The following is a 13,358-nucleotide window of genomic DNA, read 5'->3' on the forward strand; positions in this document are numbered from 1 at the left end:
CAACAACCTTCTCTCTATGGCCTCACCTGGCCTTTCCTCAGTGTGTGTGGGGTGAGAGCGAGAGAGGAAGGGAGAGAAAGATCCTCTCTGGTATCTTTTCTTAAAAGAACACTAATCCTATTAGATCAGGGCCCTAATCTAACCACCATGTTTAACCTTAATTATTACTTCCTTAGAAGCTCCATCTCCAAATACAGCCACATTGGAGTCGAGGACCTCAACATATGGATTTGGGGTGGACATAAATATTCAGTCCGTAACACCCAGGGTCTCAATCTTCTTTATCTAGCATATTTCTTTTTGGTGTAGAACACCACAGGATGGTATTAGAGGATGTAACGTATTTCCGGAAAGGCTGGCAGACGTTAGCGCTGTGTGACTAGAGACCCAGATGACTGTGTGCTTAGGTTGGGCCCCACTGTGCTGGGGTCTGGCACGTGTCTCAGTGGGGGACATGGAGACCGTGGTGGACGAAGGTGAGGTTTGGGGGGGGCACGTTTGTGTATGTCACGGGAGCTGTTTGGGGTGTTGAGGGATAGAAGCAAACAGTAGCTGTGAGACCCACTCGGCTGGGAGGACACAGGCCAAGTTCAGGGGCATTCTTGGGTCAAACTTGAGGTAGCATTTTGGCAAGAGCTGTTTCTGGCTGAAGCTGAGGTGGGCGTGAGGCCTAGTGAGCATCTTAGTCCATTTGAACTGCTCTCACAAAAATACCACAGATGGGGCTGAAACAACAAACCCTTATTTCTCACAGTTCTGGAGGCTGGGGCGTCCAAGATCAAAGTGCTGGGCTAAGGGCCTGCTTCCTGGTTGAGAGACCCCGCCTTCTGGCTGTGTCCCCATGCGGAGATGGGGGGGGCGGGGACAGAACTCTCTCCTGTCTTTTCCTACAAGAGCACTAATCCCATCGTGAGGGCCCCACCTGCGTGACCTAATTACCTCCCAAAGAGGCACCACCAAATGCCTTCACGATGGGCCTTAGGGTTGCAACGTAGGAATTTTGCAGGAGACACAAACATGTCGTCTCTAACACCTAGATCGACAAGGATCCCGTTTTGTTAAGTTTTCCCCTCAAAAGAGGAGAGAAAGAATGAGACAGAGGGATTGCCGATGGCCTAAGCTCAGCCTGGCATAGAGGGAGGCACAAAAGGACCCAAGGAGATGCATCCACCCCAGAGATCAGAGCGGGAGGCAGCACAGAATCTAACGGGACGGAGGGGCGTCCGCGAGTGCCCGTAACACCCGGAATTCAGCCCGTGGAATGACGGCAGGTCCCTGTGCCAGTGGATGGGCACGAGGGCAGAGGTGCTAGACAGGTTGGCAGGACCCTGGAGGGCCCAGCGCCACATCAGTCAGCTGCCCCCAAGTGCCCCTGAGTGATGAGAGCTAGAGTCCCTGGGGACCTGCGTGTCCCCGGCTGCTGCTTTCTGGGGAGGGGCAGTCCCAAGACCCCTCCCCTCTGAAAGGGCACTCGGCCTCCTGGCCTGCTTCAGGGAGGCTGCCTGGGCACAGCCTGTCCTGCCCTCAGAACCTCATCTGCCAGGGGAGCCTCTCTAAGTTCCCTTCCGCAGGGGCGCGCAGCTCCATGATCCTGAAGGGATCGGCAGTGGGGGGGTCTCAGAGCCCCTCGGCAGGAAAGCCAAAAGGTCTGGCTCCATCGGGAGGAGGCAAACACGCTCCATCTCCTTTTCTCCAGAGTGGGAGCCCGGTCCTGTCCGGCCCGTGGCCTCACCGCAGTCAGTTTGGAATATCTTTGTTCCATTCATGGGCCTCTAATGGAATCAAGACCAGGCTATTTATATTTACAGATGGTGCAAACTTTAGTGGAACATCAAATGCACCAGATGTTGTTAGGACAGAGGAAAATTAGTGAACTTGGCTGATAGAAACCAAAGACCACCCCTCCATCCCAAAGGCTTTCTGGGCCCAAGATACACCAGGCTCAGAAGAGGCAGATGATAAGAAATGCGGGGATGTGAGACCCACTGGATTTTGTGCGGCTTCTGCAACCAGCGGAGGGGAGTTGATTCGAGCTTGTTTTGCTGGGGGAAAAAATGCAGTCATTGTCTGTTCGCATTGTTCCTTCGGAGACAACGCAGGGGACCCAAGCAGCAGGCGGTTCATCTCCAATTATTTTCAGCCAAGGGAAAAAACAGATGGTAAATAGCACTGAAAAAAAAATTTTTTTTTAGAATTAATATTAATAAAAGATGTGTTGGAGGCTCTGACTGGATCCTGGGGAACCAAAGCGCGCCTCGTGTGTGGGGTGGGGGGAAGGAGGTGGAGATGGCGGGGAGCGGGGGGAGGGGGGCAGCTGGGGGGGCCGGGGCACGGGCACATGCTCCCCATGTGAGCGCTAAGGTGCCAGCAAGTGGGGTGGGGGGCGGGGCACCCTTGGGAGCCCAGCATCTGGCAGGGGCTGGAGCCCGAATGCCACGAGGCGCCTGTCGAGGCTCCGAACTCCGCAGGGGGCGGGGCGAGGAGGGCGGTGGGGCTGAGGCAGAGGGTTGCCCAGCGCTCGCAAGGAACACTGGCGCCACTGGGCCCCCCTTCCCGGCGGGTGTGGCCCAGATGGCTCTTTTGTGCAACTGCAACCCACAGAGGAGGCGGGCGGGTGTCTGCACCCCCCTGGCCAACGTGGCCTCTTGTCCCCACCCCTCACCCCACCCCGCCCTGCGCGGCTGGCTCCAGTGTCCATCTGTCAGCAAGTGTCCACCAGCTGTCCAGCTGTCCTCGGAGAGTTTGCATTCCCCGTCCAAGCGCAGAAGGGGGTTCGAGCCGCCTTCCTGTCTCCTTCAGGATTTGTCATCTTTGCCGAGGAGAAATCAGCGACATGCGGTGGGCTGTGTGTCCAGAGGGGGAAAGCGGGTTCCCGGGGACACTCATTTATTCAACGAAAGCTTTTGAGCGCTCATCAGGTGTGTGGGATTGATCTAGGCCCTAGAGAAACACCGGGGAGCAAACAGATGGGGGTCCCTGCCCTCGGGGAGCTTACACTCCAGTGGGAGAGAAGCAGTCGTTGCATAGATGAGAGTATGCGGAACACTGTTGATTTAAATCAACGCGTATAAAATGACAAATGGTGACAGCAGTGCTGTGAAAAAAATAACTGGAATGTCATAAAAGCTACACAGGTGGGTGGATGTATTGTTACTTACCAGGCTCTCAGAGTCTTCTCCTCACTTCTGTCTCTCGGCTCCGTAGGGCGCAACAGAGACAAGGGCTTGGAGAAGCTGGGAAGACAGTATGGACCACAGTCACGAACTAAAGACATTAACATGAAAAAACAAAACAAAACCCTACCCTAGAAGACAGAAATCCCCACCTGGGACCACCCCATCGCCATGTCTATTTGATCTTGTTTCCTTCTTTGTTCTGGCCAGTGCAGAGCTCACGGTGAGAGCATGGCTGACTTCCAGCACTGAACATAATGGACTCCATGAGATGTCTCTTATGAGGGACTCTTGCCCCCAGTTTAGTTTTTCGTTCCTTCTCTCATGTTCTCTCGGTTTCATTTCCTTCCTCCGATATTTTAGTTTTTTTTTTTTTTTTTTTACTTTTTCATCCGATATTTTAGATTCATATTTTATCTTATTATATATGTGTGACTTTTTGGTATGTTGTTTGAAATACTTTCTGAAACCCAGCAGTGAACAAGACAGGAGGAACATTGATGAGGTTCCACTGAGACCTAAAAATCATCCTTGCTTTCTGCGATTCTGGATGGAGCGGAGGCAGGAGCAGGAGAAACGTTGCTATGACGGACGTTATTGGGATAATTGAAGACATTGGAATGCAGATGGTAGATTGGATAAGAGCATCGTCTTAATGGAAATTTTCCAAGTTTGGTAATTCACTGTGGTTACGTAAGAGAAGGTTTGTCCTTGCTCTTAGGAAAGGCACACTAAAAGGGGGTACCAGGGTATGATATCTGCTACCTACCCTCAAATGGTCCAGATGAGGGGAGAAACATATATATATTTCTATACACATATATATACATTTATATACATAGATACACATAGATACACACACATATGATGAGAGGGATATCAGGGAAAGAGGAAAGATTACAATCTCACATTTGAAAAATGAAAGCACCTGTACTTCCAAGTGAATTTGCTTCATAGTCTTAATTACAGTGGTTGGCCTTTTAAAAGGGAATCTCAAACAACTTTGTGTCCCTTCAATGCTTCCTCTTCTTGCTGCCCGTCTCCTGCCTCCCCTCAAAAAAAACTCCCACCCCCTCCCTGGAATGTTAAAAGAAGACTGAATTTTGGAACCGTTCCGGAAAGCACTGTTTCTGGATAATCAGACATGGTCTGTGTTTGCCCCTGGCATTGGTGGAGATCTAAAACTCCCGTCTGGGTCACCAGCAAGTGTTTATGCTTTTAAGCATCTTCTTTTGGAGGCTTTTCATTTCTTTTTTTAAAACTTCAGTTTTATTTATTTATTTTTAATTTTTATTGTTATGTTAATCACCATACATTACATCATTAGTTTTTGATGTAGTGTTCCATGATTCATTGTTTGTGTATAACACCCAGTGCTCCATGCAGAGCGTGCCCTCTTTAATACCCATCACCAGGCTAACCCATCCCCCCACCCCCCTCCCCTCTAGAACCCTCAGTTTGTTTTTCAGAGTCCATCGTCTCTCAGGGTTCGTCTCCCACTCTGACTTACTCCCCTTCATTCTTACCCTCTTGCTATCTTCTTCTTCATCTTCTTTTTTTTATATATATATATAATGTATTATTTGTTTCAGAGGTACAGATCTGTGATTCAACAGTCTTGCACAATTCACAGCGCTCACCATAGCACATACCCTCCCCAATGTCTATCACCCAGCCACCCCATCCCTCCCACCCCCCACCACTTGGAGGCTTTTCTTAATCTGCTGGAGAAACACCTCAACATTTCTCATCCAGCCCTGACTTCTTGTCATTTGCAATCCAACCACTTTGGGCTTCAGAAGAGAGAGTGTTGCCAGCAAAGGGTAATCACAGACTTTCTAGAATCGGAAATAAGTACTTTCCACTGGCTTGGCTGCAGCCTCTGCTTGGCTGGAAGTCACCTCCAGCCCAGCCCCACTGCTCTCTGTCTCTCTTTCACATCTCACTTGCACCCCTGTCAAGGTGACCTTGTCGGAAAGCTCTGGAAGACTGGCGAGCCCAACCTGTAACTGTTGCTCAAGAAAACGTAGGCAGGATGCTCCAGACCTCCTCTCTACTCTGCACTTCCATACCTGAGGCATCAAGACTACAACACAAGGAAACAACCCCTTTAAGAAGAGTCTTCAGGTCTGGCGATGTTCTCCTCCTCCTCCGAGAAACCAGTCTTCAGATCACAAAGCAAACTGCCCCCCACCATTCTGGTGCCTTCAGGGCTGGTTCCTAGTTAAAGGACTGCCAGTGGGATGGACCACACCTGTCTTTCTCCTTAGCAAAGGCTCAGGGGCCTTTCTATTTATCCGCTTTCCTCTTACCACTGACCCTCTCCCATTCTCTAGGCGTCCTGCTTGTCTGCACCTGCCAGGTGAGCAGTAGGCATGATGCCCCAATCTCTGATTCCTCTCTCCACATCTCTGAGTCACAGAAGAGGCTATTGAGCCTGACTTGTTTAGGCCAAAGCAACTCCCGAGTGATCGGGGGGTCAACAAGGAGTCACATCGTTCAATCTATATGTCTCCCAACAAGGAGTCACATCGTTCAATCTATATGTCTCCCAACAAGGAGTCACATTGTTCAATCTGTATGTCTCCAGGTGGGAGGGGGAGAGAAAATGTGGTGGTTGCAGAAAGACCACTCCTGAATTAAAGGGTGGCGTCAGCCTGGAGAAGTGACATGATTTTCCTCACGGCACCCAGAGTGGCAGTTTACCCCCATTGCCCATTATTTTGCTTTTTTCTAGCTGTCTTCTTCAAACCCTCTCATTCACCCAGATCAAAGGGGTTTTCAGACTCCGACTCTTTCATCCTGGCAATCACTGCGTGAGGCAGCAGATGATGACAGTGATTAGCTTGGGAGCGGGTAAGCCAAGCCCCGGTGATCCCTGGGATATGTCGCCTTGGCCTTGGCCAACCTGCAGGTGCTCCTGGGAAGCCAGGCTGGAGCAGGGCTTCTGGTACCTGTGGAGGCATTGGGAGTGGGTAGGGTGGGCCAACTGGGGCTTCGGGGTCTTTTCCAGCCAGGTGCAGCAATGGTCATGGGCCAAGGTCAAGATTGAGAAGTGATGTCCTTCATCTTGAACTCTGTTGCACCTCCTGACCCAGCCTCTGGCTCTGCTTCCTCCCTTCCCACCCATCTTTGACCCCCCTCAGGCTGCTCTTAGACCGCCCACATCTCTGGTACAGCAGGAGGGACCAGAGGCTCGGGTTCAAGTCCTGTCTTAACCACCTGCCAACTGAGCTTACTTTGATGTCTCTGGGCAGTCAAGGTATCTGACCGTCATAAGGTGGTCCAACCTTGACCTGGACAATCTTGTTCCTCTCTTACTCTTAAAGAAGTTTGTATTTACTTTCCCCAAAGCTCTTCTGCTCTCAGCCTACAACTGAGGTTGACTTAAGCAAACAAGGGGACGTGGTACCCCTTCCAGAGAGAATGCTTGTGGTTAACGGAGACCTTGTGACGATATGTAAAGGCTGAGGGAATGACAATGGGCATGAGGTCAGGGGTCGGGGGGTAAAGAGATATGTTAGGAACGCCTGCCTCCCTATCCCATAACAACATTAGCCAGGACCACGAGAGCAAGAAGAGCAGTTATCATCCACAACCCCTGCCCAGGCCTTACATCCCGAGTCACAGCCACTTCAAAGAGCCCCCAAAATAGTCAGGTGACAGCACTTTTCCTAAGATTTATTTATCTGAGAGAGAGAATGAGAAAGCGTGCCCACACACACGAGTGGGGGAGTGGCAGAGGGAGCGAATCTTCAAGCAGACCCCGCTGAGTGCGGAACCCCATGTGGGGCTCCATCCCACCACCTTGAGATCATGACCTGAGCCAAAACCAAGAGTCAGACGCTCAACTGACTGAGCCACAGCATTCCATCCATCAAGTAGAAAATATATATGTGCATATGGCAGCGTGTGCCATGTCCTGTCCTGGGCATCGGGGGGAAGGAGGTGTGTCAGGCGGGCCGGGCTCTTGGGGAGTTCCCATTGAGTCACAGCTGATAATGCCACACATCTGAGGTCACTGCACAGATCAGTGGATGCACAGAGTGAAGCGAGAATCTGGCAGGGGAGGGGCCACTCTGGCTCAGGCCGTCCTGGAGGGCCCTCTGAGGAGGTGACATTTGGGGTGAGATCCCGGAGCCGGGAGAAGCAGAATCTGGGTAGAGGAGACCTCAAGGGCAGAGCTGCGGAAGCAGGACGGAGCCTGGCAAGTCAGAGGATCCAAACGTGGCCTATGGTGGCTGGCGGGGGCGGGTGGGGCCCAGGGAAAAGAGCTCAGGCCAAGGGGGCTGCACTGAGCGGTCTTGGCAGGTTGTGGAAAGGTGTTGACGTTGTAGTTTATTGGAGGGGTTCTAGCAGGGAGTGGAATGTTCTGATTCCCGTTGTAAATAGACGGCTCTGGCTGCCGGCGAGGGACGCACTGCAGAGGGGCGGGTAGAAGCTGGGAGAACATCAGGAATATCAGGGCAGAGGCCAGCGTTCCTTTCACCAGGGAGAAAAGAGTCTGGAGCCCCAGGCTTATGGGAAAATAAATAGTAAGATCCTAGCACAGGTGCCGATGCTTTGCTGAGGCCAGAAGTAGCTGACCGGGGAGGAAGATGGGCGAACCCTATAAAGCCTGCTAGGAGGGGGCCCATCCTACTCGGATGTAACGCGGTGATAAGGCATCCTGAGTCTGCTCACTCCAGAGTCACCTCCCGAAGCAGCCCCTCGCACCGCACGAAGGCCCCTTTTGGGGTAGAGAGATCTTCAGAGGTGACCCTTCCTGCCACAATGGCAGAGAGCCCCGTCCCTGCTTTGGCCCCGACCTGGGCCCCTGGGCTGAAGGCCTTGGGGAGTTCCTGGCCTGCCTCACACAGTGAGCCACTCTGGAAGATAATCAAGCCCCTCACACAGACTTATCAGGGGCACCACCTGAGGGGCAGAACAATGGCAGCTCACATTAGAATTCTTGTCGAATTTACAACGTACCAAGCACACTCCGGAGCCCTTCACGTGCATTAGTGCTTGTCTCAACCTCAAATGATCCTGCGAGGGAGGTGCTGTGATTACCTCCACATCACAGAGAAGGAAACCAAGGCACAAAGTGGCTAAGTATCTTCCTCCAGGTCACAGAGAGAGAGAAAGAGAGAGAGCGCCAGGGTCCCGGCCAGCATCCAGAGCCACGCTCTCCAACCTGGTCCTGCCCCTGAACAGGCTTCCCTGAGGTGCTAAGAGCTCACAGACCCTCCAAGGTCTAAGCTCTACGGCAGCCCTAGCCTTCTCTTAACCGGGAGACCAAAGGGGCATTCATCCTCAAAACATACGCCAACCCTAGAAAAGGAAGAAACTGGAAAGAGAGCAGGAAAGGCCATGAATTCTGAGCAACCGTAGGGTGCAGTAGGGCTAAACCACCGAGGTGATCAGGAGGGAGGCGGCCGCAGCCTGGCTTCTCTGGGAAGGGGGAAGGCAGGTCCTTGGGAGGCCCTGGGTGCTTAGCGGCTGACCCAGGAAAAGCCAAGCCCTCTGTGGAACAATCAAGGAGAGCAGAGACGCGCCCCCCCCCGCCCCCCCGCCACAGCAAACCTATACTTAAACGTGATTGAATATGCTCTCTGCAAAGGGAATCCCCCATGGTTTAGCCAAACACAGGGGCGCCCTTTCTCCCCCTAGCCCTGCTTCGGTGGTTTATGTGGCCTACTGTGCTCTGAACCAGGACCAAGTCTGTTAGGCCAAGTTCCAAACTGGGGTTTTTTTTTCCCCCTAACAGCCTGGGTCTCCCTTATGCCAAGGAGAAGGCCAGACGTAGAGGCCCCATCTCTGAGCCACGTTCACTTCGAGGGGGGAGGGAGGGCAAACACTGGCTAGGCCCCGGCGTTCTTCTCTGTGTCTCTAACCTGCCCGCCAGACTTCCTGAGGCTCAGAAACATTCAGCCTCCCTTCTGTAGGGAGAAGCCCCCGGGAGGGACAGAAGCTTCCTCAGGGAGGAAAGAAGAGAATGAATGTGTGTCCCTTCCTCAGGTCCAGCAATAAAAGGAGTTAGTGGATGACTTGGAAAAACTAGTCCCCTGCCCCCCGACCCCCAATTCAACTCAGGAATAGAGATAAAGCTTTTGTGACCACCATTTTCCCTCTTCAGGGCAGTCGGAGGAGAGGTATTTCTTCCTCTTAATTACACGGACACCCACTCACATGCATTAATACCCACACAAGGGATGATCTGCATGCATGTGTGTGTGTGTGTGTGTGTGTGTGTGTGTGTGTGTGTATTTGCATACCCCCACACAGCTGCCCCCAGAATCCTGTTATTAGCACCCCGTAAAGGACGATCTACCTATTAGAAAACACCAGCCTACTTCCTGGGTGAGTGACAAGCCAGAAAACTTAATTTCCCTCTTTGTAAGAGAGATCTTTTAAGCGACTGTTTGATCGCCTCACCAGATTAGGAGAGCTCCAAACCGCTTTGGAGAAATGTGTTCCTTTAGCCCACACCCTCCCCTCCTGACTCTTCCCCTACCCCCCACCCCCAAGCGATAAGGCATCTGTAAACACTCTCTGACACTCCTTCTCCAGCCTTCTTGGGTTTGCCACTTTGAAGTAGAACTGCAGGAAGACCTCCGTACGAGATGAAAAAGCAGTGATAAAGCAGTGAGGATCCAGCTAAAATCCACTCTGTAATAGGGATTCATGAACCTAAGCTTTGTCTGGATGGAAGACGGAGTTGAAATATGTGAGGTTTGGATTTAATCAAAATGAACCCAAACACCAGTCCCTCACCCCACCCCCATCCCGTGGGTCAGGGGTGCCCAGCCCAACACTGGCAATGCCCCCACCTTCCGACTTAGAAAGTCCTTCAGTCTCTTTTAGGACTTTTCCTCTACAATGTGGTTTTCAGATTTACTCAGGTGCACAGATCACCTGAAGAGCTTGTGAAATGCAGATTCCAGGGCGCTGGCCCCACAGAGTCTTAGCTGCATAGTCTAAGGCGGGACTCAGTGAACTGGGTTTTTAGTAAGACCCCGAGAGCTTCTAATGCAGGTGATCAAGACCAGACCCTTTTTTTTTTTTTTAAGATTTTATTTATTTATTTGAGAAAGAGAATGAGCGGGGGTGGGGGGGAGGGCAGAGGGAGAGGGAGAAGCAGGCTTCCCGCTGAGCAGGGAGCCCGATCGGGGCTCGATCCCAGGACCCTGCGATCATGACCTGAGCCAAAGGCAGATGCTTAACGACTGAGCCACCCAGGCGCCCCAAGACCAGACTCTTAAAAGTAGTTCTAGACCCAGCTGACACCAGCAAACACCACAGATGCAGGCTGCGCACTGGAGGGGTGACCACTACGACCGGTGGTAAAAGTACCGCACTGCTGGGGTAATGGGCTCGTAAAGAGCCACTGCCTCTAGTCCCCCGAGAACCGCCTGCTGTCCCAACGGCCCTTCCCTCCCCCAGGACCTCCTGCACTCCTCCACCATTCAGACACCACAGAGTTAACGCCTGACCTGGCAGAAGGCCTCTGAGATCCTACACCTGCTGCTGAGGCCCAGCGTCTGCGCTGATTGGTCAGGCTTATCAGCACCAAAGCGTCGTCACTATCTCCCTACACAAAGGGATTGTCTGGCGGGAGCATCCCCAGCTCGCAGTGCGAGGTGCACATCTCTGGAGAGACCGCCTCAGGGATGCCGCTAGCCACTTCCTCCTGCTTGTGGCATCTTCTTCCCTTTCCTGCTTTTCCTTCGATCTGCTCCTTCCTCTGTGCCTCCTGTCCGTGTTGCCTCTTTCTGTCCAGCTCTGAGTGATGACCTATGTACCCAAGTGCCAGGGGCTGCTGATGTGTGGCATCCTCTCTGCAATTCCAGGCACATTTCCTTGTCAACTGGCATCTCCACATGGATGTCTGAGGAGCACCTCAGACTTTACAAGGACAAAACAGAGCCCCTGAGTCCCTACATGGTCCCCAGCCAATCCCATCTCTGTAGGTGGCCTTCCCTAAACTAATTCGCTCAAGCCCAAAGTCTTGGAGCTTATCCCTGATTCTTATTTTCCTCTTCACCTACGTCCAATCCATCGGCCACCTATCTGGGATGCACCTGCTTCTCTCCATCCTTTCCACCACCGCCACCACCACCACAAGTCCACCGCCATTGCCCGCCTACCACATGGACCTCCCCTCTCTCACTCTTGCCCCTTGCAATCCATTTGCTACCTTATGGCACGGTGATCTATTAAACCAATCAGATCATGTCCTTACCTTGCTTAAAGCTTCCAGGGGCCTCCTCTTGTGTTTAGAAAGAGACCCAAATTCCCTATCAGGGCATACAAAGTGCCTGCTGCTGATACTTTGACCTCACTTCATGCCCCTCTCCCTCTGGGCCACCACAGACCAGCCTCTGGCCTTCTTTCTCTTCCTTGGAACATCCCAAGCTCATTCCTGCCTCAGGGCCTTTGCACTAGATCGGCTGTTGCCCTGGAAAGTTATTTCACAGTAGTTGGTTTCTTCTTGTTCTCATCTCAGCTTCAACAGACTTTTACTGACCTTGCAAACTAAAGTAACTACCCAGCGCCCCATCACCCTATCTGAATTCTCTCCGTAGCGCCGACTACTAGCAGATGGTGTAACTGTTTACTGGTTCACCCAGTTGTTTATTGTCCGTCTGCCCAGCTCCCTAATGAGGATGCTGTGCTTTGGGAATTTGTATCTGCCTTCTTTTTCTTTTTTTTAAGTAAATTTTCTTCCTCTTCTCTTTTTATTGGATATTGTCCCTTTTTGCTATAGTCAGTACTCCCAGCTCTGCCCTCCTGTGAATAAGTCCTGAGCCAGGAAAGTAGGAGTCATGCTTATTAGCATTGTGAACCAAGTAAATGTTAATACTCCTGAGCAAGGCAGAGGCTAAGAGTGAAAAGACGCCTGTGGTCTAACATGATGGTTCCCGGATGCTCACTTGTGGATTAACTACATCAGCATTGCTTGAGGGAGCATCCGAATGGTACAGATGCCCGTAACTACTTCCCTGGAAGACCTGTATCACTGGTGCGGAGTGGCCTCCGGGCCCCTCTGTCAAGAACCGCCCCCACCCCGCCTGGTGTCCTTACACTTCACAAGTTTGGTACCTGCTGGTCTAGTGCATCAGCCTGGGGCTACCCAGTCCAGGTCTGCAGAAGGAGACCTTCACTGGCTGCCTCTAGGGCGGGACAGCTCAACCTCATGACTGCCACCGTGGTGGGATGGGTAACATCGCTGTGAGAAGCTGGCTCATCCTGAGATACCTAGCAGCATCTCTGGCCTCCAACGTGCTAGGCGCCACAGCACCTCCCTTCCAACTGGGACATCCAAAAATGTCTCCAGACATGGCTCAGTGTTCCCTGGGGGGCAAAATCACCCCTGGTGGAGAAGCCTCACTCTGGGGTTTCAGCAGTGTTCCGGACAGCCAACAGGAAACCTCTGTATTCAATGATCTGGAAGATTCAGTCACCCAAAATATACAACAACATATGTAGTCACTCACAGGGCCAACTTCTGGGCTTGCTAAACGATGGTGGATCCCGGCTAAATGCATATATGCCAGCTAATTGTGTACGTGGAAATCAAGAACAGCTTTTAACTAATCAAAAAGAGATATCCTGCTCAAAGCTTATTTGAAGACTGCCATGTTTTAAAACTCAACATGACTTAAAACAGAATCCTATAAGTTCCTTTGCTAAAATACTTTCAGGATATATTAGGTATAACAATAGTTTGCTACATGAAAATGGCTTTGAAAATCTTAAAAGTGTTTTAAAGGAACAGGGACATTTTTTTTTTTTTGCAAGGCATTAAATTGGATGTGAATATGACAGATTTCAAAGACTGTCAAAATAACGAATTTACATCATAAATGCATCGGCTTTCTTTTTAAAGGCTTTTCCCCCACTCAGGAAGGCATTTAATGGTGAGCAGGTTCAAAATGTCGCCAACTCCCACTGGTACAAAAGGGAGGCGGTCCCCACCAGAGTCTCCGGGCTTCAGATAATGTCTCTGCCTGTTTTCAAGTTAATAAACTGCACTCCTGTCAAATTGCAAATAAATGAAAGAGACAGCACCATTGTTTTCTCCCGCATCTTGCTCAGAAAGATATCTCCCAATATTTCGGGAGGACCAGTATGCCAAAAAATAAATTTGAAATAAAACCACCCCACCGTGACTTTCTCGGATCAAAGACAATGGACTCTCCA

This window comes from Eumetopias jubatus, unplaced genomic scaffold (genome assembly GCF_037043125.1).
Source record: "Eumetopias jubatus isolate StellerSeaLion01/CBP00866 unplaced genomic scaffold, mEumJub1_p1.0 scaffold_10, whole genome shotgun sequence".
In the NCBI taxonomy this organism is placed as follows: Eukaryota; Metazoa; Chordata; class Mammalia; order Carnivora; family Otariidae; genus Eumetopias; species Eumetopias jubatus.